Consider the following 27,476-nt stretch of genomic DNA (forward strand, 5'->3'; position numbering starts at 1 on the left):
AATTCTGGGATAAATGCTATTTGACTTCCAATTAAATCCTGTATCCATTTTTGTATTCTCTTTCAGTATTTTTTTCACTTCGGGGCATAACCACCATGTATGATAGAACGTACTTTGTTTTTGTCCACATTTCCAACATTTTGAATGTAAGTTTGGGTAGATCTTTGCCAGTCGTGAAGGCGCCAAGTGCCATGGCACGTTCTTTATTAATGAGAATTATAGTTGTTCTGTATGTTGAGGCATGACAATAGTGCTTGATCTTTTACATCTTGCAGATGTTTAAGGATGGCAAAACAATTGGTAAGTAGCAGTTGAAATTTTTGCTGGCAAGTAGGATCTTGTAGCTTCACCCAGTCATAACATTTGGGTGTGGCTAATTACAAGCAATTTGTTTCAATTGAAGTTGTAAGAATAACTGTACAAGGGATAGTTAGAGCCACAGTTGGTGCCTCTCACTGACCAGACATCCATGAGTGATGTTTAAAAACTGCTGTTTGTTAGGACATAATTAAGGACTTACATATCTTTTCCACTGAGTGAGTTTGTTTTATGTATTGTTTTAGCGGATAATGAAATAAGCTGTTTCCAACTATTATCTCATTTGCTGCTGCAAATGATAGCAGGCACAGGTCATTGTTGTTCAGCTCTCCAGCACCAAATTTGTCCAGGATATTTTCTCAGCCTTGCAGGTTTTTAACAACATGGGAATTTCGGTTATGAGTTATCAGAACTAATTCCCTCCATAGCAATGAATCCAGGATTATTTATATATTGCGTAGAATTTAATTGCCTTATCTGTATTTCTTTGTAGGAACATAAAGTGCAGTTATATGCATTTTTATTATACAAGCAAGCAATGGAACTATTAATTTAAATGATTATTTAATTGGAAATTCATAATACTTGGCAAGTTATGTAACGTATAGCAAAGCCAACACTTTTGAAGGTATTTCTCACCTCCAGACCGATATAAGAGCATCCAATTGCCACTTTCTGGTATATGGACATGGACATTTCCAGATCCTATGTATTCTGACAATGCCACAAATAAAATTTCATATTGAAATAGACCATAAACAGACATATTTTGTTACATCTGATCTACAACCAGCTTGAGTATTTCAAATAACCACTTTAAGATATTTTCTTGATTTCACAGTTCTGGTTGGATGTATCGTTTTCATCAGCACCTTGTCCTCATCTGCTAAATCTCAAATGTGATGTATGTTTTTTTCTTCCCACTTGGCCACGTCTGATTTATGATTCCTCAGCAGGGAATCCAATCTCCTTTTTCCAAACTTGAAACTGACAGACCTTGCAGCGTAATATCAGAAGAATGTTAAACAAGACTGTATTATTAATGAGGACTCAAATTGTTGGGGGCAATATGCTGACTCTGTACACCGCTTAGAGAGGGCTGCAAAGCATTGTAAAGCAGTATATAAGACTAAGCGCTATTGCTATTGCTATTGTTGTCTCATTGTTATTTAATTTTTGTATCAGTTCCATGATCAATCATTTAATTAAAACAGAATTTCATCCACAAAATATGGCAGGTGAGCAAGTACACTGTCCTGTTATTCCACTGAATATCACAAGTAGGTTGCCATGTTACTATATGCAGATGATGCAGTGATACCATCACTCATAGGGTAAAGCAGATGTTTCAGTCTATCATTCTTCTTTAGAGAGCAGCAGCTACTGTGAAAATGGAATGCAAACAAGTTCATGGTATTATCAAAAAGATCTAAAATGTTGCGGGTGGAGAGACAAGGGGGTAAAGAGGACAAGGAGAAGAAGAAGCAAGGGAGAAAGGAAGGGATGAGTAGCCTTATTGGTAGGGAGCAAGATGCAAAGAAGCAAAAGTTTTTTAGAGATAATGGATAAATTTTATTGAAAAAGGGATTCTAGAAAGGTACATAAGATTGTATTTCTACATTTGTACTTAGAAATAACCATAGAAAATTGGAAATAATATGCAATTTAAAATGTGATAAAATATTTAGTATAATTTAGTGAAATTTTTGTTAAGAAAAGGGGAGTACTTCAATGAAACAATGATTTAAGATATGTGATGTGGGGGGGAAATAATTTTGAAAAGCATAAGTGTTCCCACAAAGCCATGATATTTAACTGAAATGGGTAAAATGTTTAAGATATAAATGATTGTTAATATTAATGATTAGACTATGTTATCTTAGTGAAACTTTTTGTGAAATGAGAGATTTGAAGTAGGAGAAGGGGGAACATCGTAATGAAATAATGATCTATAATATGTGATGTGGGGGGGGGGAATAACTATGGAAAACAGGTGTTCCCATAAAAGTATGTGACTTCACTGAAAAGTAACGTGCTAAATGTTTAAGATATAAATGAATATCAACATTAATGAATAGATTTGTATTGGTTTTGATAATACTGTATAATTTTAGAACGTACCAGACAGAATCCCAATGTAAGCTATGTATTTTATATTAAATATTATAAAATAGGGGGAAAGAGATAAAGGCATCATACTCCAATTAGTCTACAGGAGAAGTTTTCTTCAAAGAAGAAAGATAAATGGATAGCTGGAAATAGAACAGACAAAGAATAATAAATATTATGATTTGAATTGAAAGGAGATAAATAAAATAAAATTGAGAAAATTTAAAAGAGAGGAGAAGTTATATAGAAAATTGAAAATGCTAATAAGATATGGAATGGTATGTAAAATGAATATGAATTTGAATTTGTGTCTGTACCAAGAGTTTTAACCTGGGACTAAGCAACTTTCAGAAAAGAGATTTTTTATGCTTTTATGTTTTGTGTTTCTGTGTATTTATGTTTTGTATGTCTTTAAAAATTAATAAAATTTGTTCCAAAAAAAAAAATCTAAAATGCTGACCTGGACCATTAATAGGCAGAAATTTGTGCAGGTGCTTTGTTTTAACTATCTTTGGGTGCTATTCCATTCATTTGATAATTGGAAAGCAATTTTTATATACAATCCACAAGTTTTGTGGTGATTTCTTTACTCTTTACTCAAAGTGAGCCTGATATTGTTCAAATGCCATTAAGGTTTTTGCAGTCAAACTCCTGCTGTACAGAATTGTAGAAGTCTGATACCGAGATTATTCAATTCAAATTTTTAATGAAAGGATTTCAAGGGGCATTTGTTATTCCACATTTTGAACTCCACTTGGAGGTAGGTCTAATAAAAATTGAAATTAGAGCTTGGATGAGATATTTTGCTTTTGATTAAGCAAACTTCTCATCACAAGGATTGTGGTAAATCTTTATCATGCTTTCTGGAAGTTCAGTGGAGAAGGAATAATGTTTCAGGAGTTAATACAAATTATCATTAAAGAAACATCAGAGGTGCTGATTCATAGACTTACAGTTATGATCATGTGGCTCTTTGGGTAGCCCTGCCTTTTTTCAGGGTGGTCAGTAGTCCTGAACTCAAGAAATTGTCTCATAGAGGAAGACAACAGCCAAAGAATCCCTACTACTTCCTTATCTAATTCCAAAACCAAACACTTCAACCAAGCTTGATGCTAACTCTCCAATTAGAAGGTGGTTCTAAGGACTGTCCTCCTCCCCAACAAGATGCAGATCAACAGCTTTATTACTAAATCCAACAAGATGCAGATCAACAGCTTTACTACTATTTGCATGGAACTAAAGTTTGAAAAATTTTATGTTACTACGTGTGTAATCAACATATAGATGCACTAGCAGGTTTTCACAGATACAAGGTTAACTTCAATAACCACAAGGAAAGTGTTTGAATCTCAGCATCCAGAAGAAGAGTTTCATTTCTGGCAACTTGCACTTTCTTATATTTCCCCTCCTGGTCCTGACTTGCAAATTCAAGTCAGCTGTTCACCTCAAATGAAACACTATTTCCTAGTCTCTTGGCTTCAAATCTTTCTGCAGTGAACATGCCATATGAGTGTTTTCCTTCATGGATGGAACATAGATGGAGGCAATCCACATCCCTTGAAATTGCAGACATGCATGTCCACACAGCATATTCACTTTCCTTCTACCTCTTACTTAGAAATAGTTCTGACTCTCCTATATATACTATTTACCATTTATCCCCCTGTTATATTCTTCAGTTTTCTGACCCTCACTTTAAAGCCTTTTTTCCTCTTACTGTCTCATAATCTTTCTGTTTCATTTTCAGAAGGACTCTTTTTTTTGTCCAAAGTTTTTTATTAGGATAAACAACTTTCTTTTCTTTTTCTTAGTCATTTCTTCCATGTTGAAAGGCACTCTGGAGGACTTCTAATCCGAGCCCCTGCTCAGTCAGGAAACACTATACCACTTCAGATAAATGGTTGTCCAATTTCTTCTTTAAAATGTCCAATGTTAGAGTAATCTGATTAATTGTTCTAATCGTCAGGAAATTTCTCCTTAGTTCTAAGTTGGTTCTCTTCTTGATTAGTTTCCATCCATTGTTTCTTGTTCTGCCTTCAGGTGCTTTGGAAAATGGACCTTTTTCTTTCTGGCATCCCCTTAGATATTGGAACACTGCTATCATGTCACCTCCCCCACCCCACAGTCCTTCTTTCCATTGAACTAGACATAGTTGTAATTAAACTAGACATTAAATTAGTTTGTCCAGGTCAAGCCTGTCTGCATCAAGCAAAGTCACTAGGTTTGCTCCTTGTTCCTCAATAGATTTCTTGCCATTTGCTCTATCTCATCACAGCCACATTTCCACACTTTTTATGCCTTTTCCAAAATTGGTTCGTCCCCTCAGCTCCACTGGATAGCCTTTCCCATTCTTCCAAAAGTCCTGATTCTGTTTTCTTTGCAAGCTATACTCAGTCTCTTGAATCTCCTTTTAATTCATCTCATTATCTTCTCTCTGAATGCCACCATTTTATTACTGTTCTATGTTTTATATTTTATATTCTGATATGGCCTAATGGCTGATCAATAAAATATTATAATACATTAGCTTTACATTCTGTTTCCTCTTCTGACTCCTGCTAATTATAAACTCTGGGCATCCAGATTCTTAAAACACAATTCCATGCTTCCTATGATAACTCTCTATCACTTTAAAGTCATCATTTCCCCAACTTTATTGTCATTCTCTGAGTTACAATACACAAGTCAGAATAGAATCTCTGAAATACCAGTGCTGGATCTGGTTAGTTTCAGATACTGTAGTAGTATAAACAACTTATTTTTCATAATATCTCAGAGTATCCACCTTTGCACATTTTAATGTCTTCCTTTTAGAAATTCTTAAGAGCAGATATAAGAAAATATTACTTAGCCATGTGGGGAAGGTGTCCTAGAAACAATGGGCCATGTTTATTTGTACTGCCACTATTTAAAATACATCCATAGTTCCATCATAACCTTCCTATTATAAATAAATCTCAGGGACAAGTTTTACATAAATGTTCTGCTTTCATATAAAACTGTTTGGCAAATAGCAAAATTTTGTTTGGCAGCTTGTTGGGTACAGCCCTGTTGTAATGAGGAGCACAGATCTGTAGAAACTTAAAAATCTGTGGTCTTCCCCTTTACTTCATTCTGAATTGCTTTTGAAATGTTATGTTGTTGCATTATTATATGAAGTAATATAATGAATGTTAACATTAGCTTGACATGAATAGTATTTTGCTAGTTATTTGATTGGTAGGTTATTAATTTAATATTTTTACACACTAGTATTTTTGTATTTTACTGTTTCAGCTACCCAGAAATTCAGTAATTATTTTTAGGCATACTTTTATTATCATTTTAATGTTCGTAATTATATTGTGGTTTTGTTCATTTCACTCTTACATATTTCTTTTTTTTCCAATATTTTCAATTGTATTTTTCTGTCTAATTACATAATATTCAAGTCAGTAACAGCATTGAAGGTTATCAGTTAATCCCTTTAGAGCAGGGGTCCCCAACCGCCGGTCTGCGGACCGATACCGGTCCGTGGAACAACTCTTACCGGGTCGCTGGTTGCTGGGCGCCGCCATCTTTTGTAAAGCCCGGTGAGCTTTTCCGGTAGAAAGCTCACCGGAAGCACTTTTTCATCAAAAAGATGGCGGGCGCTCAGGCTTCTCCGGTGAGCTTTTCCGGCAGAAAGCCATTTCTACCCGAAAAGCTCACCGAAGCGCTTGCGCCGCCATTTGACGAAAGTGCTTCCGTGAGGTCACCGGAAGCACTTTTTCGTCAAAAAGATGGTGGCGCCCAGTTGATGCCGGCACCGGGTCGCGGCGCCCAGCTGATGCCGGTACCGGGCCGCGGCATCAAAAAGGTTGGGGATCCCTGCTTTAGAGGATTGATCAAGTTGTTGAATGTTGGTATATGACAAAAGATACTTGTTTAATAAAGGAGAATATTTGTAGCCCAGGGTTGAAATGAGGGATTTTGGTGCTCTCTGACCTTTCATTGTTTTCTTGCACATGTTTCATTACCCAAAATAGGTAACATCATCAGTGCTAATAAGGAGTGGGATTTGCTCTCAGTTTATATTCTAGTGGCTTGCACTGTCAGTGTTGGTAGGGGTGCTCTTAGAGGTTCTTTGGTTGGACTGCTTACTGTTGGTTTATTTGACAGTTTTGTTGACTGGAGTATTGTTTATATGATTGTTGGTCTAATGTTCATCTTGAATTTATCTATGCCTCTCTGGGTGTTGATTGCTGGTGGACCTCCTTAAGTTTATTCTAAACTCATTGGCTAACATCAGACCAATCACTATTTCTCAAACCAGCTTCACAGGTTGGTTGTTCTGGAGAGATATCATAGGCAGAAGTGCTGTGCACATTGCCTTGAGTTCCTGGAATAAATCTGGATACAAATAAAACAAATCATTAAAAAGCTATACAGATTTTGGGACTGTTTCCAACATTACAAGACTCTGTTTTATATTTTGCTCCTATTGTTCAAATCAAACCAAATCTTTATTGTCAATGCACAGCATGTGTGTAATGGAATTGAATGAGCCTCCCTTGGTGCAGCCCCTCCCCCCAAACATGAAATACATTTCAAAATATGACAAAAGCGCCCTCAGGCTGCTTTGCTGTTTGCTGCTGTCTCTCGATGGCATCATGTAACTTAGAGAGTACTGTTGCATCAGGTGGAATATAGACAGCGGTGATAACTATAAAATAAATATCTCTAGGTGATCAAATGGCTGATAAAAGACAGTTAAGAATTCCACATCTGGAGAACAGTGTGTATAAGTAACTCTACGGTTAGTACACCAGTCATTATGTGGGTAAACACAAAGTCCTCCACCTTTGCTTTTACTGGAGTTGCCATTTCTGTTGAAGTGGTGTGTAGTACAGTTAGTTACCTGACGTATCCGGTACAAGTGGATGAAACCAGGTCTCCATGATAATCATTGTTGTATTGGTCTAGATGGACACACCAGGCAGACACAGGAGCTGAAGAATAACGTTTCTTTATTTGAAGTAGTAACAGATTAACGTGGCTGCCCAGCTGGGCTGGCAGCCGGCTGGCTGGAGCCGGAGCCCCAAAAAGCCCAGTTGATGCCGCTTGACAGCTCCTTATATAGTCTGCTGTCAAACGGCACCAAACAATGGGAACAGTCAGGTGGTCCCGCTCAAAATGCGGACCAGGTTGAAGACTTAGCTAGTCAGGGACACAACACCCCTTTCCCCTAGCTAAGGGCATGCGCTGCCCAGCCTTTTGGGAATACAATGGTATAACGAGGAAATTGAACTAGTAGCTGCTTTGCACACCTATCCACTAGGCTTACAAAAAAATGGCACCCCACCTGTCACAAGGCAGGAGCCTGAGAAGGGAACCAGATAAGATGGTGAATAAACATGTCTGGTGACTGCCTGCATGGGGTAGGGCAGAGGTGCCTGAACCCTAAGGCTGGAGGCTCAAGCTGTGCTCTCCTGGCCCCCTTGGGACACGAACATCCAACCTCCCACCTACCTAGCTTTCGCCCCCCGTGGGGAGTGTAGTGCTACTGTCAAGGGAGACAAGCCCAGGTGGGGAAAGACCCTGGAGGTGGGTGCATGGAAGGACTCTAATGGTGGGTGCGCCCTCCTTGTTCAACGCCTGACACCCACCACCCCCAAATATCGGATCCATCCCCAGAGCCACTGGGAAGGAGGGGTGCAGAGAGAATTTTAATTAACATAGTGAGAGAATGAAGAAAAGTCTCAAACAACTCAGTGAATCATGGAAACGAACACCAGCCATGCTCAACCCCGGAGGGGCTGCCAACCTGCAGAGCCAATGGCTGCACCCAGTCCACAATGGTGAAGAGCTGCACCGGCAGTGTGTTAGGTATAACATTGATACCAAATATGGTTTGGGTGAATAAATATATAAAACTTAGATATCATGGTTTAAGTGCTTATCACTTTAAGCACAATGCAGCAGGCAATTAGCCGATTAAGGGTGCGGTTAGAAGTTACAATATAAGGAAGCATTAGAAGCAGGAAAGCTTACTGGCTGTAACTGTGTACTGTAACTGTTACTGTGTGCTGCTGCGACTAACTGTGATTACTGACTGTGAGTGCCTGTGACTGAACTGTTATTGTTTGCTACTGTTTGCTGAATATCCAGCGCTTGTTTCTCTGGAGAGTGAAACCGAGGAGGAGAAGATATCTTTATCGGCTGATAAAGATATTGCAAGGACTCTTAACTTGGACTATACTAGTGAGTCTTACTGGATGGAAATACTGTGAATGACTTAATGGACTGAATGACAATGCTTAAACTCTAACTGGATTAAAAACTATTTAAACTACAAACAGTGTTTGTGTTCAGTGTGTGTATACTCTGGGGCCCTTCCGCTCTCCTTTGGTTGCCTGGCTTGACTACTGCTGCAATACTCTTCTAGGGTTAATCCTCAAACCCTAACATTGGTTATGGGCCCAGCAGCATAGTCTAACTAACCAGGATATAGCAGAGAGAGTTGGTGTGAGTTGCACATTACTGTAAAAACAAACTGTTTTAATTAGTTTAAAATAGTCAAAATATCTGAAGAGTAATGGCACAAGTAAATTTGTCACAACTGTCCATGATATCCAGGCTGGATGGAACAAACTATGTTTCATGGTCAATGAAATGTAGTTTACTTCTACGCAGAGAAGGTTTGTGGGACATTATAGCAAACCCACCAGATGTGAGTAGCTGGGATCCTGCTAATGATGATGATAACGAAAAGTTACAAGACTTTAAACTGAAGAATGAGCAGGCTTTATGCATCATAGGACTGACTTTCTGTGATCAGCAGCTTGTCCATATTCGTGGAGAAGAAAATGCTGCAAACTGCTGGGAGAACCTCAGGAAGATTTATGTTCGGGACAGTGTAGGAGCACATATAAATCTTACACGGAAGCTTTTTCGAACGCATCTTCAGAGGAATGGAGATATGTTAGTTCATTTAAACTGTATGAAGAGCATTTTTCAAGATTTGCAAGAAAAAGAGCTTATATTTAATGAACTGCAACAAGTCTACATAATATTATCTTCATTAGATCAAAGCTATGATGACTATGTGACTTCGTTAGAGGTATTGCCAAAAGAAAGCCTCTCATTAACCGAGATTACAGGCAGGCTACTAGAAGAAGCCAGAAGAAGGCGGAGCGTGACGAGCTGAGAGAAGATAAGAAAGAAGAGAAATTATCTTCAAAGCTTGAAAGAAACCAGCAAAGCAAAGTAAAGCACCTGGAAGAAGAGAATTTATCTTCAATAGCATACACAATTAAAAAGTGTTTTAATTGTGGAGGCAGAGGACATTTGGCAAGATTCTGCAAAAAGAGAAAAAGCCAGAATGTAAAAAAGCCAAAGAAAGCATTTGAACTAGCCACATTTAGCAACTCTGATGTGAAGAATAATTTATGGGTGGTTGACAGTGGCGCATCCCACTGCATCACAAGAGATAAGACAAAATTTATAAAAATGTCTACAAGTTCTCAACATATATCTCTTGCCAACGGCTGGAACCTGAAAGCGAAAGGTCAAGGTTTTGCACGTTGTCCATACATAAACCAGGATATAAAAATGTTGTATGTACCGCAACTAAAGTTTAATTTGCTTTCAGTAAGGGTATTAGATAAATTAGGTTATGTAATTACTTTTAAAGATAATAATTGCATAATTGAAAAAGATAACAAAAGGGTAACTGCAGCTTTAAATGGAACATTATATGTATTAGATAATAGTAAGAAAGGGGAGGCTCAAACTGTATTTAATAATATAAAGCCTCATGATGAATGTATCCATTTATTGCATAGGCGTTTGGGGCATGTAAATTTTAAAATGCTAAAACGTACAGTTGAGTTATCTGAAGGAATAAGGTTAAAATCTTGTGATAAATATTTGCGTTGTAATGTTTGCTGTGAAGATAAGAGCAAGGTATTGCCTGCAAATAGGCTAAATGGTTTCAAAACAAAAGAACCTTTAGAAGTAGTATTTGCAGACATAATAGGTCCAAAGAAACCCAGTATGGGGGTGCTAGATATATACTGAGCATTATGGATCATTATTCTAGATATGGGTTTTGCTATTTAATGAAAAGCAAAACTGAAACATATCAACATTTTTTCAATTGGCTTAGGTTTGCTGAAAGAAAGTCTAAACGACAACTGATAACCCTGGTGACAGATAATGGCACGGAATTTATTAATAACAAATTCCAGAACAGACTTAAGGTAGCTGGAATAGAGCATAAGAAGTCTGCTCCATACAGGCCAGAACATAACGCTTTTATTGAAAGAAGAGGCCAAACACTACAGGCAATGGTTAGAACAATGTTAAATGATTCTGGGTTACCTGATTCTTTGTGGGGGAGGCTACAATGTGTGCTAATAACATATTGAACAACGTTGTTAATACAACAACAGGTGAAATACCATTCACCAGATGGCATGGCAGGAAACCTGATCTAAGTTACCTGCACACATTTGGTGCACCAGCATGGGTGCATATTCCTGCACAACTCAGAAAAAAAGGGCAACATAGAGCTAAAAGATTTTTCTTCGTTGGTTATCAGGCAAACCATAGGGCATATAGATTTTGGGAGAAAGGCACATCTAAAGTGTTATGTAGTGCTAGTGCCCAATTTCTAGAACATGAAGGATGGGAGAAATTAGAACAGGATGCCAATAAAGATGTAATTATTGAATCCTATAGAAATCCCATTAGTTATCCCTGTAATTTTAAAAATAAAGTAAAGAGACAAATACAGGATGAAATAGTGCCCATAAAGGAAGAAACAGATTCAATAGCTGAACAGGATGAGGAAGATGAACAGGTAGTAGTTCAACAAAGTCCTCCTGTAAGCCCTGTAATTCCCAGAAGAACTACACGTATATCTAGACCGCCTGATAGGTACCAGGCTAACACAGTGTGCCAGATTAATCAAGTTCCTAATTCTGTAGAAGAAATTAAAAAGTATCCTACTAAGGAAAAAGAAAGATGGTATGCAGCAATGAATAAGGAACTGAATTCATTAAGTGATATGAAGGTGTATGAAAATGCCAAATTACCTGCAGGAAAGAAATCCATTGGCTGCAAATGGATATTTAAGGTAAAAATAGATAAAGATGGTAATTTAATCCATAAGGCAAGGTTAGTAGCCCAAGGTTTTAGGCAGAATGCTAATGACTACGATGAGGTGTTTGCACCTAGTCTTAAGGCAGCAACCTTGAGGGCAGCTTTAGTGTGGGCAGCTAGTAAAAACTATATAGTTAACCATTTAGATGTGGAAACTGCTTACTTGCACGCCCCATTAAAACATATTATTTATATGAAAAACCTGTTGGTATTAAAAGTGAAAATAAGGATAATAATGATTGTTGGTTGTTAAAGAAAAGCCTCTATGGTCTTAAACAATCAGGCTATGAATGGAACCAGTATATTGTAAAGGAACTAGACAATATAGGATTTAAAGCTGGTTTAGCCGATCCATGTCTGTTTAAGAGGGAGACAAATGGGAAAGTATCATTATTATTACTATTCACAGATGATATTGCTTTGATAACTGAAACTAATGATGAAGCAAATAAAATAATAGCATCATTAGGAAAGAGAATAAAGATCAAGCAATTAGGGAGATAAAGAAGTATCTCGGTTTGAATATAAAGAAAACACGGAAAGGTTTTAAGATATCTCAGGAAGATAAGATAAGCAAATTACTAAAAGATTACAAGATGGAGCTTTGTAAGCCAGCTAAGACTCCAATGAGTCAGGAGTTTAGCAACACTGATGTACAAAGCCCTGAGTTTGATAAGGTGATTTATCAATCTTTAATTGGTAGTTTGAGTTATATTTGTAATTGGTCTAGACCAGATATATCGTACTGTGTGAATCAGTTGGCTAGATTCAATTCTGCACCATGTGAAAGACACTGGAATGCAGCTAAGAGGATATTAAGATATCTTAAAAAGACAATGAATTATTCATTGTATTTAGAACCAAAGGGTGATTTAATTCTGTGTGCTTATGCAGATGCTAGCTTTGCATCAGAAAGAGACACTAGAAAGTCGACTTCAGGAACAGCCATAATGCTGGGTAATACATTAATAGGCTGGAAGTCAATAAGACAACAGCATATAAGTTTGTCTACTATGGAGGCAGAATTCTCCTGTTTATCATTGTTATGTACAGAATTAATAATGTATAAACAAATGTTAATTGATATAGGTATAACTGTAGATTATCCTATAATTATACATGAAGATAATCAGGCAGCAATTCAAATGGCCACAAATATTGGAGTAAAAACAAGGAGCAAGCATACAGATCTAAGATACCTAAACGTGAGACAATCTGTAAGAAGTAAGATGATTCAGCTAGAGTACTGTATGTCGGAGGACAATTTAGCTGATAATTTTACTAAAGCCCAAGGTGCCTGTAAGCACCAGGAGAGTTGTGAAAAATATGGGATAAGATTGTAAGGTATTATATATTTATTTCACCCAAAAGGGAGTATGTTAGGTATAACATTGATACCAAATATGGTTTGGGTGAATAAATATATAAAACTTAGATATCATGGTTTAAGTGCTTATCACTTTAAGCACAATGCAGCAGGCAATTAGCCGATTAAGGGTGCGGTTAGAAGTTACAATATAAGGAAGCATTAGAAGCAGGAAATCTGTACTGGCTGTAACTGTGTACTGTAACTGTTACTGTGTGCTGCTGCGACTAACTGTGATTACTGACTGTGAGTGCCTGTGACTGAACTGTTATTGTTTGCTACTGTTTGCTGAATATCCAGCGTTTGTTTCTCTGGAGAGTGAAACCGGAGGAGGAGAAGATATCTTTATCGGCTGATAAAGATATTGCAAGGACTCTTAACTTGGACTATACTAGTGAGTCTTACTGGATGGAAATACTGTGAATGACTTAATGGACTGAATGACAATGCTTAAACTCTAACTGGATTAAAAACTATTTAAACTACAAACAGTGTTTGTGTTCAGTGTGTGTATACTCTGGGGCCCTTCCGCTCTCCTTTGGTTGCCTGGCTTGACTACTGCTGCAATACTCTTCTAGGGGTTAATCCTCAAACCCTAACCCTAGCTGCTTTGCACACCTATCCACTAGGCTTACAAAAAAATGGCACCCCACCTGTCACAAGGCAGGAGCCTGAGAAGGGGAACCAGATAAGATGGTGAATAAACATGTCTGGTGACTGCCTGCATGGGGTAGGGCAGAGGTGCCTGAACCCTAAGGCTGGAGGCTCGTTGTGCTCTCCTGGCCCCTTGGGACACGAACATCCAACCTCCCACCTACCTAGCTTTCGCCCCCCGTGGGGAGTGTAGTGCTACTGTCAAGGGAGACAAGCCCAGGTGGGGAAAGACCCTGGAGGTGGGTGCATGGAAGGACTCTAATGGTGGGTGCGCCCCTCCTTGTTCAACGCCTGACACCCACCACCCCCCAAATATCGGATCCATCCCCCAGAGCCACTGGGAAGGAGGGGGTGCAGAGAGAATTTTAATTAACATAGTGAGAGAATGAAGAAAAGTCTCAAACAACTCAGTGAATCATGGAAACGAACACCAGCCATGCTCAACCCCGGAGGGGCTGCCAACCTGCAGAGCCAATGGCTGCACCCAGTCCACAATGGTGAAGAGCTGCACCGGCAGTGGCCCATCGCTCGGCAGCCGGTGGAGTCGAGGAGGCGCTCGGGTTGTCGGCGGCCGCGGCGGAGGCGGCAGCGGCGGCGACGGCCGGGATGGGGAGGCAACTGCAGCGGAGGTCGCACGGCAGCGGCAGAGGCCGAAGAGGCCGCGCAGCGGCGGCGGAAGGCCGAAGAGGCCGTGGCGCGGCGGTGGCGGAGGAAACCGAAGAGGCCGGCGGGCGGCAACGGAGAAAGACCGAAGAGGCCGGCGCGGCAGCGGCAGAGGCCGAAGAGGCCGTGCGGTGGCGGCGCGGCGGAGGCGCGGCAACTGAAGAGGCAGTTGCAGCGGAGGCCGCGGCGGTGGAGCGAGGCGGCAGTGGCGGAAATGGCGGCGGTGGCCGGAACAGGAAACAGCTGCAGTGGAGGCCGCGGCGGAGCGGAAGAGGCCGCGCGGTGGCAGCGGAGCGAGGCCGCGGCTGCGGAGGCCGCGGCGGAGCGGAAGAGGAGGAGGCGGCGGAGGCGCGCGGCGGCGCGGAGCGGAGGCGGCGGGCGGGCGGAGCGAGGCGGCGGCTGCGGAGGCCGCGCGCGCAGCGGCAGAAGAAGCGGAGGCAGGCGGCGGCGGCAGCGGAGGCCGCGGCAGCGGCAGAGTGAGGCGGGCGGGCTGGCGGAGGCGCGGCGGCAGCAGAAGAAGCGGAGGCCGTGGCGGCGGCGGCAGAAGAAGGGAGGCGCGGGCGGCGGCAGCGGAGGCGCGGCGGCGGCAGAAGAGCGGAGGCCGCGGCGGAGGCAGCGGTGCTACGCGGCAGCAGCAGAAGAACGGAGGCCGGCGGCTGAAGAAGCGGAGGCTGCGGCGGCGGCAGAAGAGGGCGCCGACGGCTGCAGCGGAGGCCGCGGCGGCGGAGCGAGTTGGCAGAGGCGGCAGCTCGGGAAGCCACGGCGGCGGCAGCGACGGTAACGGCGGCTGAGTCGGAGGGGGGCAGCGGAGGCCGCGCCGGTCTTCACGCGGGCCTTGGAGGCGACGTCTGTCCCTCGGCTAGGAATTGTAGGCTTTTGCGCCTTGTAGCGCTAACGGGGTGCCCTTGGCACAGGAGGCGGCTCTATGCCTGCTTCCACGGGGGTTTCGCCGGCCTTCACGGGCCTTGATGGCGACGCTCTGTTCCTCGGCTGGGGAGGCTTTCAGACTTCCTGCGCTCTTGATAGCGCCAACGGGGTTTCGCCGGCCTTCACGGGCCTTGATGGTGACGCCTGTTCCTCGGCTGGGGAGGCTTTCAGACTCTGCGCCTTGGTAGCGCCAACGGGGGTGCCTTCGCACGGGAGGCTAGAGTGCCTTTCTCTTCAGTCAGGGAGATCTTCAGCTTCGCCTCGGTGCAAAGGGCGCACGCAACAGGGCCTGTCAGGCAGTGACTTTCTCCTCAGCTCAGGGAGACTTTCTTCTCCCTCAGCTGAGGAGGCTCTTTAACTTTGGCGCACAGAGACTGTCTGCGGCTCCAGACATTCTGTGGCTTCAGCTCTTTCTTCAGTGACTTAGCTTCTTGCCTGGGTGTCTCTTCTGCCAATCCCATCCTCGTCGCCAGTGTTGTATTGGTCTAGACGGACACACCAGGCAGACACAGGAGCTGAAGAATAACGCTTTATTTGAAGTAGTAACAGATTAACGGGCTGCCCAGCTAGGCTGGCAGCCGGCTGGCTGGAGCCGAGCTCAAAGCCCAGTTGATGCCGCTTGACAGCTCCTTATATAGTCTGCTGTCAAACGGCACCAACCAATGGGAACAGTCAGGTGGTCCCGCTCAAAATGCGGACCAGGTTGAAGACTTAGCTAGTCAGGGACACAACAATCATCACACAGCAGCTGCGAATGAGCTTATTCATAAGCCGCCATCCATAGCTCTAGTTCATCAGTTTGTTGACAAAGGATCTAGCGTTGTTCAGAAAAATACTTGGTAATGCTGATCTGTGAGGCTGCTTCTGTAACCAAGCTAGCAAACCAGCTCAACTCCCTGCTTCTGCTTTCTCTCTCTTTACTGTCGACGGTGCCTCCCAGGCCCAACAAAGATTCATGGAGAGCCTGGCAGTCTTACTATATCACTCGGTATATTATGAGACCACTGGAAGTAGCTGGTAATATCTAGTCGCCTAGAGAATCCAATCTTTAGTAACTCCCTGTAGATAGAGGTTTTTGCGCACTCATTCCATTATAACACCAGGAGCTCAAAGCCGCAGTGTCTATGCTCACTGTAGACTGCAACTACTAATAGGATTAATACTAATAAAACAAATAAGGAGCATGTCATTAAAATCATGTTATAGGGTAACTATATTCCCTGTTTTGTGGGGACAATATGCAGTGAGTCTCATGCATATTCACTTATCCACTCATGATTATGGCTTATAACACTTTCAAATCATGAGTTGAATCTATAGATCCATGAGTTGTTATTTTATCTTGTACTTGTTTCCACAACAAAAGAACAATTCTAGCTTATGGAAACTCCTTCAGCATGCCACATCTATCCAATAGAGCTCCTTTAGGAGTTTATTCCTCAGGTGGGTAAGAGCATAAAGGGCGGCCTTCTGAATCGAGCTGAATATCCATTTGCAGCTTTGATTGATTTTCCATATCAGTCATCATAATACTTCCAAGTAGCCAATAAACTTCTCCTTCCCCCAATCTCCTGCAGCTACTGTTCAGTGAGATTCTGTTCTGCAGTCATAGTCAGAAATTGATTTACTTATCCTCTGTTCATATTAGTCTCCTAGACTTTTCAATGGAGGGTGTGAATATACTCTTATTCATCAGAAGATAAACTATTGGGGATGCTCCCTACCATACCCTTTAGACCTCAAAGGTGTTGCTAAGTTTCCTCAGCATATCTTGATTCTAAATGAAAAACTGGCCTGCAGCCATCAACCATTTTAATTTTTAATCATGCCTCTGAGACTTGAAAATATCCTTGAAAAGAAGTGTGCTAATGCACATAATGCTTTTTAGTAAGACAATTTTTTTTCTTTCCTAAAATAAGTCCAGCTGGAATGGGAAATTTGAAGAGGCCCACATGCAGTGGAAAAGTTCCCAGCTGTTCATAATTTCTGAAGGCTAGAGTATAATTATTTCAAGATATTAAATTAATTAAATACACAGTAAAAAGACACCATAGTTTTGTAGATCCTCCCCTCAACTCCTTCTAAATCCATATTTGAATATCCCCATTATTGAAATTAATCTGAAACAGTCAAAAGAACGAGCAACTTTTCAAGGGCTCCAGAACCCTTCCTCAGGCCTCATATTACAAAACCAGTTGGTTAAGAAAGGAGGTTCATGTCTAGACTACTAGAATGAGTGCTGAACTAAAATGGTCATTAGGCTTCATTTATTTGTTTGTTTTTCTAATATGCTGGCTGTGAAAGAAAGTTCTGTATAACTGAAGTTCCATTAGGGAGCAATGGTAACAAATTGTAGGGGGGTCCCTCTTCCTTTCTTTGATAAATATTTGCTTTTTCAATTTGCCATTTTCTAAAATAATTGAGAAACAGTTTCCAGAATGCCGCCTTGCTGTAATTAGCTACTATTAGAGCTTTTAAAATAAATAGTCAATCAAGCACGGAAACTCCACAGTAGGAAATGATTGCTTTCAGAATTCTTTTGTTCAAGAATGATTATTGAGAAGAGATGTCAGGAAGAGTTCACCTCCAGGAAGGTGAGGGCTGCTGTCTGTTTCCATTGAATTGAGCAGCTGAGTGACTATTCATGTTTTTAGTTAAGAAATGATACTGAAGGGAAGGTGGGGGATAAGCAAGGAAAAGCTTTTAGGAGAGGCATTCCCATCAATGCCTCTCTTTGGAAACAGATTAAAAGGGTATAGAATTAAGGGGTCAAGTAACAGGAAAAACTTCTGTGGAAAATGGCATCTTAGATTGCTCAAAGTACTTTGGATTGAGTCATGTGTTTTTTCCCCCCTAAGCCATTTAATAGGGAACACAAAATAGTCTGTGTTATTGCCTTTTTGGCGCCACTTATGAGTGGACAGGGTTTGCCTGTGTTGATTAGGGTGAGGCTTCGTTTGCTTTGTTTAAGGAATTCAACACAGATTCAGATTCTTATTATAATCTGATCAATCTGAGAATACTTCTCCCAAGATTAGGAGCCTGTAAGACAGAGGGATGAGGGAGAAGAAAGTCAGAAAGTCAGTACTGGAGGGATAAACCATTAGTAAAACATCTTACAGTATACTGTTTTTTTTCTTCTGACAGTTATGTTAATGGTAAATATACAGTATATTTTTTCTATTGAAAATCCCATTGTTGCTTATCAATTATTCTGCCTAAAATTCTGCATGTATTTAATGATACAATTTTTACACTTTTAGTTTATGGGTCATATTTCACCAGCTATTTGGCCTTGCTAGGCCTTATGTGGTAAATAAAGCCCAGCAAGTGCTTTGAATTTTTTGTTTTAAGGTTTTCAAATTGAATCATATTTCTAAGTAATGCCTTGTTTTTAAAATTCCTTTAAAAGAAGAATATATTACAATAATATCTTATTTGAAGATATTGGAACCAGTCAAGTGCTTCTCATTATTCCAAAGATAGTCTCAAAGATTTTCATCTTTCCCTTATCAACAGTTAAACCTTGCAAATTATTATTTTTCCATGGACCAAATTATTTTCATATTCCTGAAACAGAATGTTTAACAGAAATTATAAACCTAGGCTAATTATTTTTCTAGTTTATTGATTTAGTTTATTTCATACAATTATATCTGCTAGCTATGGAATGATCTCAAATTTTTATTTATTAGTATTTCTTTGCTATTTTACTTTTTAGTATCCTGCAAACATGACATGCTTCTTAATATGAATTTATCCAGTTCTTATTAATTTATGACTCACATATCCACACTACTACTCCATATACTGAATTTTGTAACAGTCCATGATATAATATCACAGTCTTTCCAAAATTGCACCACACAGATAGGTTGCACTATAATCTTACTATTCCCAAGCAACAAACCAAACAATGGCTGGAACAATGAAAACCAATGGGACATTGGTTGTCTAAAACTATGAGCCCTAGTTTAGTTATGTAGGCTTTATTGGTGTTTTAGACAAACCATTTTTATAATAAGTGACTTGCTGTTACTGGTTTTTAATGATCTTAAATAACACTGTGGGCATAGAATTTGATAGATTATACTTTCCCTACAATTGCATTAAGTCTTACAATTCTTTATTCAAAAAGTATAGCTTGTAATCCTAGCCAAATTCATATTTATTATGCTTCCAGACAAAGACAAACCTTCATCACAGTAGGTACAAATGAACTTAAATGACAAATCAGCCTTTAGTCTTCTTTCCCAACATTTGCATTACCTTGGATGGATTTATCTGTGGTGTGTGAGTTTGCCCAAAGAAAGCATATGACCTGAACTCTTTTCAGCCCTTTCCTAGCAGCAGACATAATAACAACAGAAACAGAATCAACTGGATAAATCTACTTCTCTCATTCCTTTTCTCATTTGTGGGTTGCTATGTTCTGCTCAAGCAAGGGGCTGGACTAGATCCCCAAGTTCCGGTCCAATCCTAGGATTCTAAATTGTAAGAATGCTGCCACTGAAACCAAGTCCTCAGCCCTAGGCTTCTAGATAATCCATACTTTATTGTTCTTTCCCAATAGTTCCATTACATTAAAAAGACATTTTTATCTGTTTTTAATTTCTAGCTTCACTATGTCATAAGAAAAATAGATCTGCAAGGAGAAAAACATACAAACTATTGTCTCAATGCAAGCTGTCTCTCAGAGACTCAGGCAGGTTGCATGTATCTGTGAAAGTAGATAAAAGATGAACAAATATAAATTGGAAAAAATAGCTAGAGAAGGAATAACAGAAGAACATATCCATCCACAGACTGGAATCCACAAAAACTGAGCTATATGAACCAAAATAAAGCAATTGTGTTTAGGTAAAGGGTCATCAATTATATACTCCATGTTCTAACAAAATACCCAGTACATCTGAAAAAAAATGTACCAAAAACAAAAACACTAAAAAAAAATATTGCTTCCAGCTTCCTTTTCCCCCCATAGCAATGGGTTTTGCCTCAAAGGGAAATATGTGGCAATATTTCCTGAAATCATTCATGTCTTACAATAAGTTTGATAACGACACTGATTATTTTTTTCTGAGCAAACCAGGAACAGCATTTTTTCCACCAAAGGTTTCTTATGTAATGGGTGTATTAAGAAATATATATTATTCTTTACAAAGGAAATACAAATTGATCATAAATCTTTGCTCCACAGTAAAAGAATGTGCTTTAAAAAAATCTACAAGGACTGCTACTGTTTAAATCTCATTCAGTCCTATTTTAATTTTAATATTTTTGTTTTCTCATGTACCCTGTTAATGAAATTGTTTAGATCTTTTGCTCCATGGTAAAAGAACATGCTTTAAAAAATTTAGAAGAACTCTTACTTTTAAAATCTCATTCAGTCCTATTTTAATTTTAGTATTTTTGTTTTCTCATGTTCCCTATTAATAAAATTGTTTCAGATCTTTTTCTTAAAATATCTGTTTCCCAGATATTGTTAATTGCAATTCGACTTCCACTAAACAATAAAAAGAATTTATTTGAAAAAGAGCAGGAGGAGGAGGAATAATAGATCTTTCCATTGAAACAAGCTGGTTATCCCTTTGGTGTGCTACCTGCCTTAATTCCCAGTTAGATCCCTTGCTGGGCTCCTTGACTTTTAGTCCAAATTGGAGTCCCCTTGCCTTTTGGTATTGGATTTCAACCTATACCTTCTTGAATATAGAAGAAATTAATGGTGTCGATGGTAATAATGGGCTTGTCCTAGGTAATCCTGACTCACATGATTTAATTATAATTTTATTTCACATCTTTAAAAATGTAACGGCAGAGTACACTTTCTCAGATAGCATAAATATGTTTCAATTACAGTAAGGCCAACACCCAATGATTTGGACTTCAATAGTAGCCAAAATTATTTAGAGAGGGAATCACAAAATGTCTCTACACTGAAGAACTACACATCCAATTAAACAACATTACATGGATACAAAAATCATTACCAGGGTAAAATAAATTGAAGCATTATTGAAGCATTCTCATAAAGTATGGTAAAAAGATTGCAACCTTTTAATATATTTCTTTTTTAAATCCCTTATTTAGTTGTTGAAAATGTTCAAGGAATCCAACTCTTGAGGCTAAATTTAAAATGCAACATGATGTATAATAAAGATTGCTCATCAGGAAACAGTAATGTAACTAGTTTCATTTTGCAAAGGACTCAAGAAAATATAGGCTCTATATTATGGGAGTTGAACTTGCAATGTTGACTAATTTCCACTGATAGTCATTTCACCATCTTACACTTGATCTTTTAAGCATTAACCCAAATATTTGAGAACTTGTGGAATGAAACATGAAAATACCATGGGTGGGAGAGAAAAAAGCATCAGAGAGCCTGGAAAAGATTATTAAAATAACCTGGCAAATAATTAACCCATCAAAAATAACTGGAAAAAAATGAGGGAAGAAGGCAGAGCCTCCTCACTGACGGACCATAGATCGCGACTCTCTGCGGCTATGGTCCGTGCTCATTGGAGAGCCCCAATTATTATGATTAGGGGCTGAAGCTGCCTTGGAGGGGTGGCGGAGTAAGGGGAAGCCCCAAGCCAGGTTGAGGGGAGTCGCATCTCCCCCCATGGGCTTGGTCTTTTTCCCCCCTGAAGACGACTGCAGCGGTGGTTTAAAATGGCCACCCCGAAGAGGAGGACTCAGCTGGATTAAGCTTTGTGCAGGAGGGAAGAAAGAGATGGATAACATCTGAACCGGGACAACTGGGCAATACAACAAAACAAAAGTACCCCGGGATTAAGGTAACATGGAATTTTTAAGAAAAGAAAAGTGAGTGGTGAAATTACAAAGGGACAGGGGGGGGAAAGAAAATATTTTTGACAGCTAAGCGGGGCTTCGAACCAGGAAAGGAAGAAGCTGGAACTAAAGATTTAACTAAATTGGACTAAAATATTTTGGGAATAAACAGGCATAAAATAAAGCTGGACTTAAAATTGTCAAAAAATAATAATAATAAAGTTTACAAATTGGAGACTGGACTGTGCTGGAATATTGAGGTTCGAAAAACCCTAAATAAAAAAATAGGGGGAAAAGGTGAAGATTTTGTATAATGGAGAGTGCCACTTTTTGACAAAAACTTGAGTTCAAACAGAAGGGAAAGCATCCTGTTTCTGAATGAACTTATGTGGATATAACATTAAAGAAATATTGAAACAAAGTAAGAATCTTAGAAAGTGAAAGCAGAACCAGAATAAAGAAAAAAGCAAGGAAAGACTGACTGTTGGATTGATTGATGTTTTTGGTATAGACCCTCGGCTGGAATAACTGAGAACTTTAGAAAATTGAAAGAAGAAAGAAGGAAAGTAAAAGTTTTTTTTTGTGTGTGTGTGGACTTTAACAATCATAAAATATAAGAGTGTGTAATGATGATATCTCTTCGGGAATTAAAAATGGAATTTAAAAATATGAAAGAATTACTACAGGAAAGAGGCGAATCACTTTGCTCTGTGTTAGAAAAAATGGAAATGGCGATTGAAGAACAAGAAGAAAGTGCTTCAGAGGAGGAGGAGTTGATTCAAGGAGAAGGCATTTTAAATAGACAATTAACATAAAGAACACTACAAAGAAGTGGGGAAAGAAGGAAGGTTAAAAAGTTGAAATTTAAGAAGGCAATCAAAAGGGGGAATACCTGTGAAGTCAGGAAAGGCAGAAAGACCCAGCAGAAAAGGGGAAAGGAAGATATTAAGAAAGAGAGGGATATAAACTGGAATGAGAAAAGATATGGGGAAAAGAGGGGGAGGAGAAGCAGTAAGAAACAGGTGCATGAAATAAAGAAATATGGAAATAGTAAAATGTTGAAAAGAAATTGTTTTTTCAGAGATAATGGTTGATGAATTAAAAAGGGGATTCTTCAGGGTGACAAGGGGTAATAAGAATATTTCTGCAATTAAAAATATTTAGAAAATAGGGTAATATAGATATTGATAACTTATTAAAAATCAAGGGGGGAAATATGCTGCAGAATCCAAATGAAAAGATGTAATGATTATTCTTGTAACTTCTTAAAAATAATGGTTTATTGGGAATCAAGATGAGGGAATAAAGGTATATTTTAATAATTGAGGTGTCACACTCAAAACAGTAAAAGGGGGGAAACCTGTACTTGTTTGTTTTTTTTAGTGTTAACATTTGTATGAATGTAGAATTTATAAAAAGAATGTGTAATGGAAAGGGAATATGACAGACTAAAGAACCAACTAAATTAGTAAGTTAATATAGACTATTAAAAGCAAGGAGAGACATTGGTAACTTTTATTATTATTATTATTATTATTATTATTATTATTATTATTATTATTATTATTATTATTATTATTCAAACACATATTGTTTATCTTTATTTTTAAAATAAATATTAAAGGATTATATTTGAAATAATTGAAATGAAACAAAAAGATGTTTCGATTGAGATTAATGAAAGAGGCTAGAATTAATGTGTTTGTTTCTTTCCTTACTGAAAATTTGGAATGGAAAAGGTAATAATAGAATTAAGTATGCATATATGAATGTATAATTGCTGTCATATTTGTATGTAAAGGTGATGACCCAGAAATATGTTGTCCACTAAAAAGAGATTTTTGTTTTTAATGTGAAAAACTGAATAAAATTTGTTAAAAAAAATAACTGGAAAAATAACATTTTAGTGAGCCTGAAGTGTGAAGTTGTGTCAAATGTGTCAAATAACATTTTCATTTATGTTAATAAATATTAAATCCAGGCTACAACCAAGGGGAAAAAGTAGCTTAATCTAGAATGGAGTGATGTGTTTTCCAGTTTTTGGTGCCTGATATCATGTATATGATTTTACAGAAGCTCAGGTCTGATGGCACAACTACAGGTAGTTCAGTCATCTACTAATTACATGATTAATCAAGCCAGATGCTTCATACTGAATGTTTCTGATTCCTTTCAGCAGAACACTCTGAGACTACAAACATTATCTGGTACCTCTCTCAGATCACTCAAGATTGCAGGCTCAGATCCTGAATGTGGGCATTAAAGATATCATAACAGTAAGAAATATTGTGAGAAAGGTATAAAAAAAAAGGTTATAGCATTCTGTTCTGAGCAAACTTTCTCCAAAATAGTTGCCATACTCGTTGGTGTTGTACACTTCACAAAAGGCATTGACAAATGAATAAAAGTTCAAAGACCAAAGATAAGGAGTGTTTGGAATGCAAGAACTATGAAAAAATGCTGAAGCAACTGGGCATATTTATTCAAGGAAAGCATGAAGGGAGAAAGCAATCAAATGTTCTTTGAGTAACGCAACCCTCTTCACACACACCCAAAAAAATCAGACTGAAGCAGATCATCTACTATACGGGTAGAAGATAAACTTTCTAGTGATTTTTAACTCATTTTAATCACAGGATGCTATGCTTGTTTGGCAAAACATTCCTCTCTACGTTTCTCCAATAGCCAGAATATATTCTTCCTTCTGCTATGCCATATCTTAGTGTATCCCTCCTTTTGCAAACATTTGTATCTTCAAATTCAGCATTCCCTTTCAGCAAACTGCTTGAAAGAAACTCTGAAACTGTCAGCTGTTGTGAGACATTTAATCTAGCCTTGCACGTGAGCTGAGTGGGTAATATTTTAAGCCCTGAAGGTGAAGCAAGATGCTAAATGGGAATCCAAGACTGCATTTGTATGTTCCATATTACCTTGTGCATCTGCGCACACACACCTACCTCTTATCCCTTTCTTTCTCACACATACATCAACTTTCTAGTACTGTGGTATGTGATCAGTGGCATGCTTTTTCAGCCCATTGATTAGCTAGTGATAGGAGCTTGATGGGTTGATTTCCTGCCATTATTCATAAAAGGAAACTTCCTGATCACTAGGTGGCACTCTTATGCTCTGCAGGCCACCCTTTTTTGTACCTGAGGGGCACTTAAAACTACCAAACCATTTTGGCAAATGTGAGGAACCCTCTTGCAGTTGTGGGATACCCTTTCACTTTTAAATGTTGGGCTCTTCAAGATTGTAGTAGAGCAGGGGATTGCAATGTTAGATGTTTTCCGGTTAGGCTTATTAAAGGGCTACATAAAATACAGCACCCAATGCAGAGGTGGTATTCAGCAGGTTCTGACCAGTTCTGGGGAACCGGTAGCAGAAATTTTGAGTAGTTCAGAGAACCGGCAAATATCACCTCTGACTGGAGATTTTACAGTATCCTTCCCCTGCCACGCCCACCAAGGCATGCCCACAGAACCGGTAGTGAAAAAAATTGAATCCCACCACTGACCCAATGATAACAGGTTTGTCCTATATTTTTTCCAAACAAGATTAAAAGAAAGAAAGAAAGTGCCCAATATTGGTGCTTTTCTTGTCAAATTTCAGCAGTGTGATTCTAGAATGTCCGGAGACTGTTGCTTTGTGGTTGGACCCTCTTTGGCTTACACTCCGCACTGCTAAGATGAGGCTTGTTGTACAAGTAGTTCTAGACTTTCAACCACAATGGAACCCAAAATTTTTATTGCAAAGTGAGATATTTGTTAAGTGAGTTTTGTCCCATTCTACAACCTTTCTTGCCACGGTTGTTAAGTGAATAACTGCAGTTGTTAAGTTAGTAAGATGGTTGTTAAGTGAATCTGGCTTCCCCGTTGGCTTTGTCAGAAGATTGCAAAAGAGGATCACTTGTCTCCTGGGCACGGTAACCGTCATAAATATGAGTCAGTTGCCAATTATCTGAATTTTGATCAGGTGACCATGGAGATGCTACAATGGTCATAAGTGCGAAAAATGGCCATAAGTCACTTTTTCAGTGTTGTTGCAATGTTGAATGGTCACTAAATGAACTGATGTAAATTGAGGACTTCCTAAAATAATCTAAGGTAATCAGAAAGGCTACAGGCTTAGGGAAATCCAATCCAGAAACAAGGAACACAATGAAGATTCAGGATCATCCACAAATCTTTGAATGTGGAGTTTCAGGGAGCTGAAATCCCTGAATCCTTTCATACCATCCCAATTTTTCTTAACAACTATACAGCTTTTCTAATCAGCCTTTCTCTAATACTAAATCAAATGCTCTTTTGACATCCATAGGCATACAAGCGCTACTTTACAACCCATTTTATTTAAAATATTAATATGGTCCTGCTTAAAAAACACAAACAGCATGCAGCAACAACAAAAAAACAACTAAAACATTAACATATTACAATTGGTAAAAACTTACATTAAAATAGTGTATTAAATGAAGCACTACCGCCATTGTCATCTCTCTATGCAGAGGAATTAGATAAAAAGTATTTATTCTGAAAACTCAAACATCACAGTTATTTGCTTTAGAAAATATCCTGGCACAGATCACTTTAAAATTCTTCAGAACATTATCTTTCACATGATTGTTTTAGCTTGCTTCCTGTGGCAAGTGATAAATAAAAGCTGGGAACTCAGAATACAATCTATTGAGAAGGATTGCAAAGCAAAAGCTGTCTCCCCTCACACACACACCCCCGACCACCACCACTGCAAAATGGGCATAGGGCAAGAGAAAGCAGGAGATAATTGTCTGGCTTCCAACCTGTCAACTATTTGATATTTAGCTGATGCTTCAGAAGCTTGTCATGATTCTTTGAATTGTTGAATTGTGTGAAAATGCAAAATGACGCACAAAGAAGCATTCTGGAATTCACTTCTGTTTTTTCTTGTTCCTCAGAAAAACATATTATGTAACAAGAGCTGTGGAAATTCAAAGTAATTATAAGAAGATAAGGGAGGATCAAAACCTGTATGATTCAGCATCCCATTTCTGACAACAGAATCTACCAGGAGCATAAATAGGATATCAGAGAATAACTACTGCCACTTCCCATGATCCCCAGCCATTGCTGATTCAATTTATACTGTTTCTGAGAATTCTCAGAAATACTCAGTTGAATTTTTAATATGACTGTAAGGGAAAATTATTAAAAACATAAGGAACAATCACAGTAAATGCATTAAATAAGCAAGCAAACAATCTGAACTGAATTGAAATGTTCTTCTTAATCCTGGCTCCACCGTTCTCCAATGGATGTCTTGACATGCTATTCAAATGCTAGGTGCAGGCCCCCACAAAGAGTACTCCAATAAATGCATCCATTTTGGCTCCCAAAAACACATTAGTGCTTATTTTCCAGTTAGGTCTTATTTCTGGGGAAATACAGCACTAAATCCGTCCATCTGGTTGACAATCTTAATGGGGGCTTATTTTGGGATAGTGCTTATATTACGAGCATCCTGAAAAATCATGCTAGAG

At 39.0% G+C, this 27,476-nt stretch overlaps 1 long non-coding RNA gene across 1 annotated transcript in view; it reads left to right on the forward strand.

The window, feature by feature from the left end:
* The window catches only part of LOC148130911 (uncharacterized), a 36,675-nt gene extending 9,486 nt beyond the window's left edge, over positions 1 to 27,189 (forward strand). Inside the window, exons 2-3 of the long non-coding RNA XR_015749459.1 lie at positions 24,135 to 24,234; positions 26,895 to 27,189. This is a non-coding gene — a long non-coding RNA (uncharacterized LOC148130911). The remainder of the gene's footprint in view (positions 1 to 24,134; positions 24,235 to 26,894) is intronic.
* Positions 27,190 to 27,476: the final 287 nt, after the last annotated feature.

Source organism: Notechis scutatus, chromosome 4 (assembly GCF_049901735.1).
Source record: "Notechis scutatus isolate UNSWTSFEM ecotype Mainland chromosome 4, rNotScu1.2, whole genome shotgun sequence".
In the NCBI taxonomy this organism is placed as follows: domain Eukaryota; kingdom Metazoa; phylum Chordata; class Lepidosauria; order Squamata; family Elapidae; genus Notechis; species Notechis scutatus.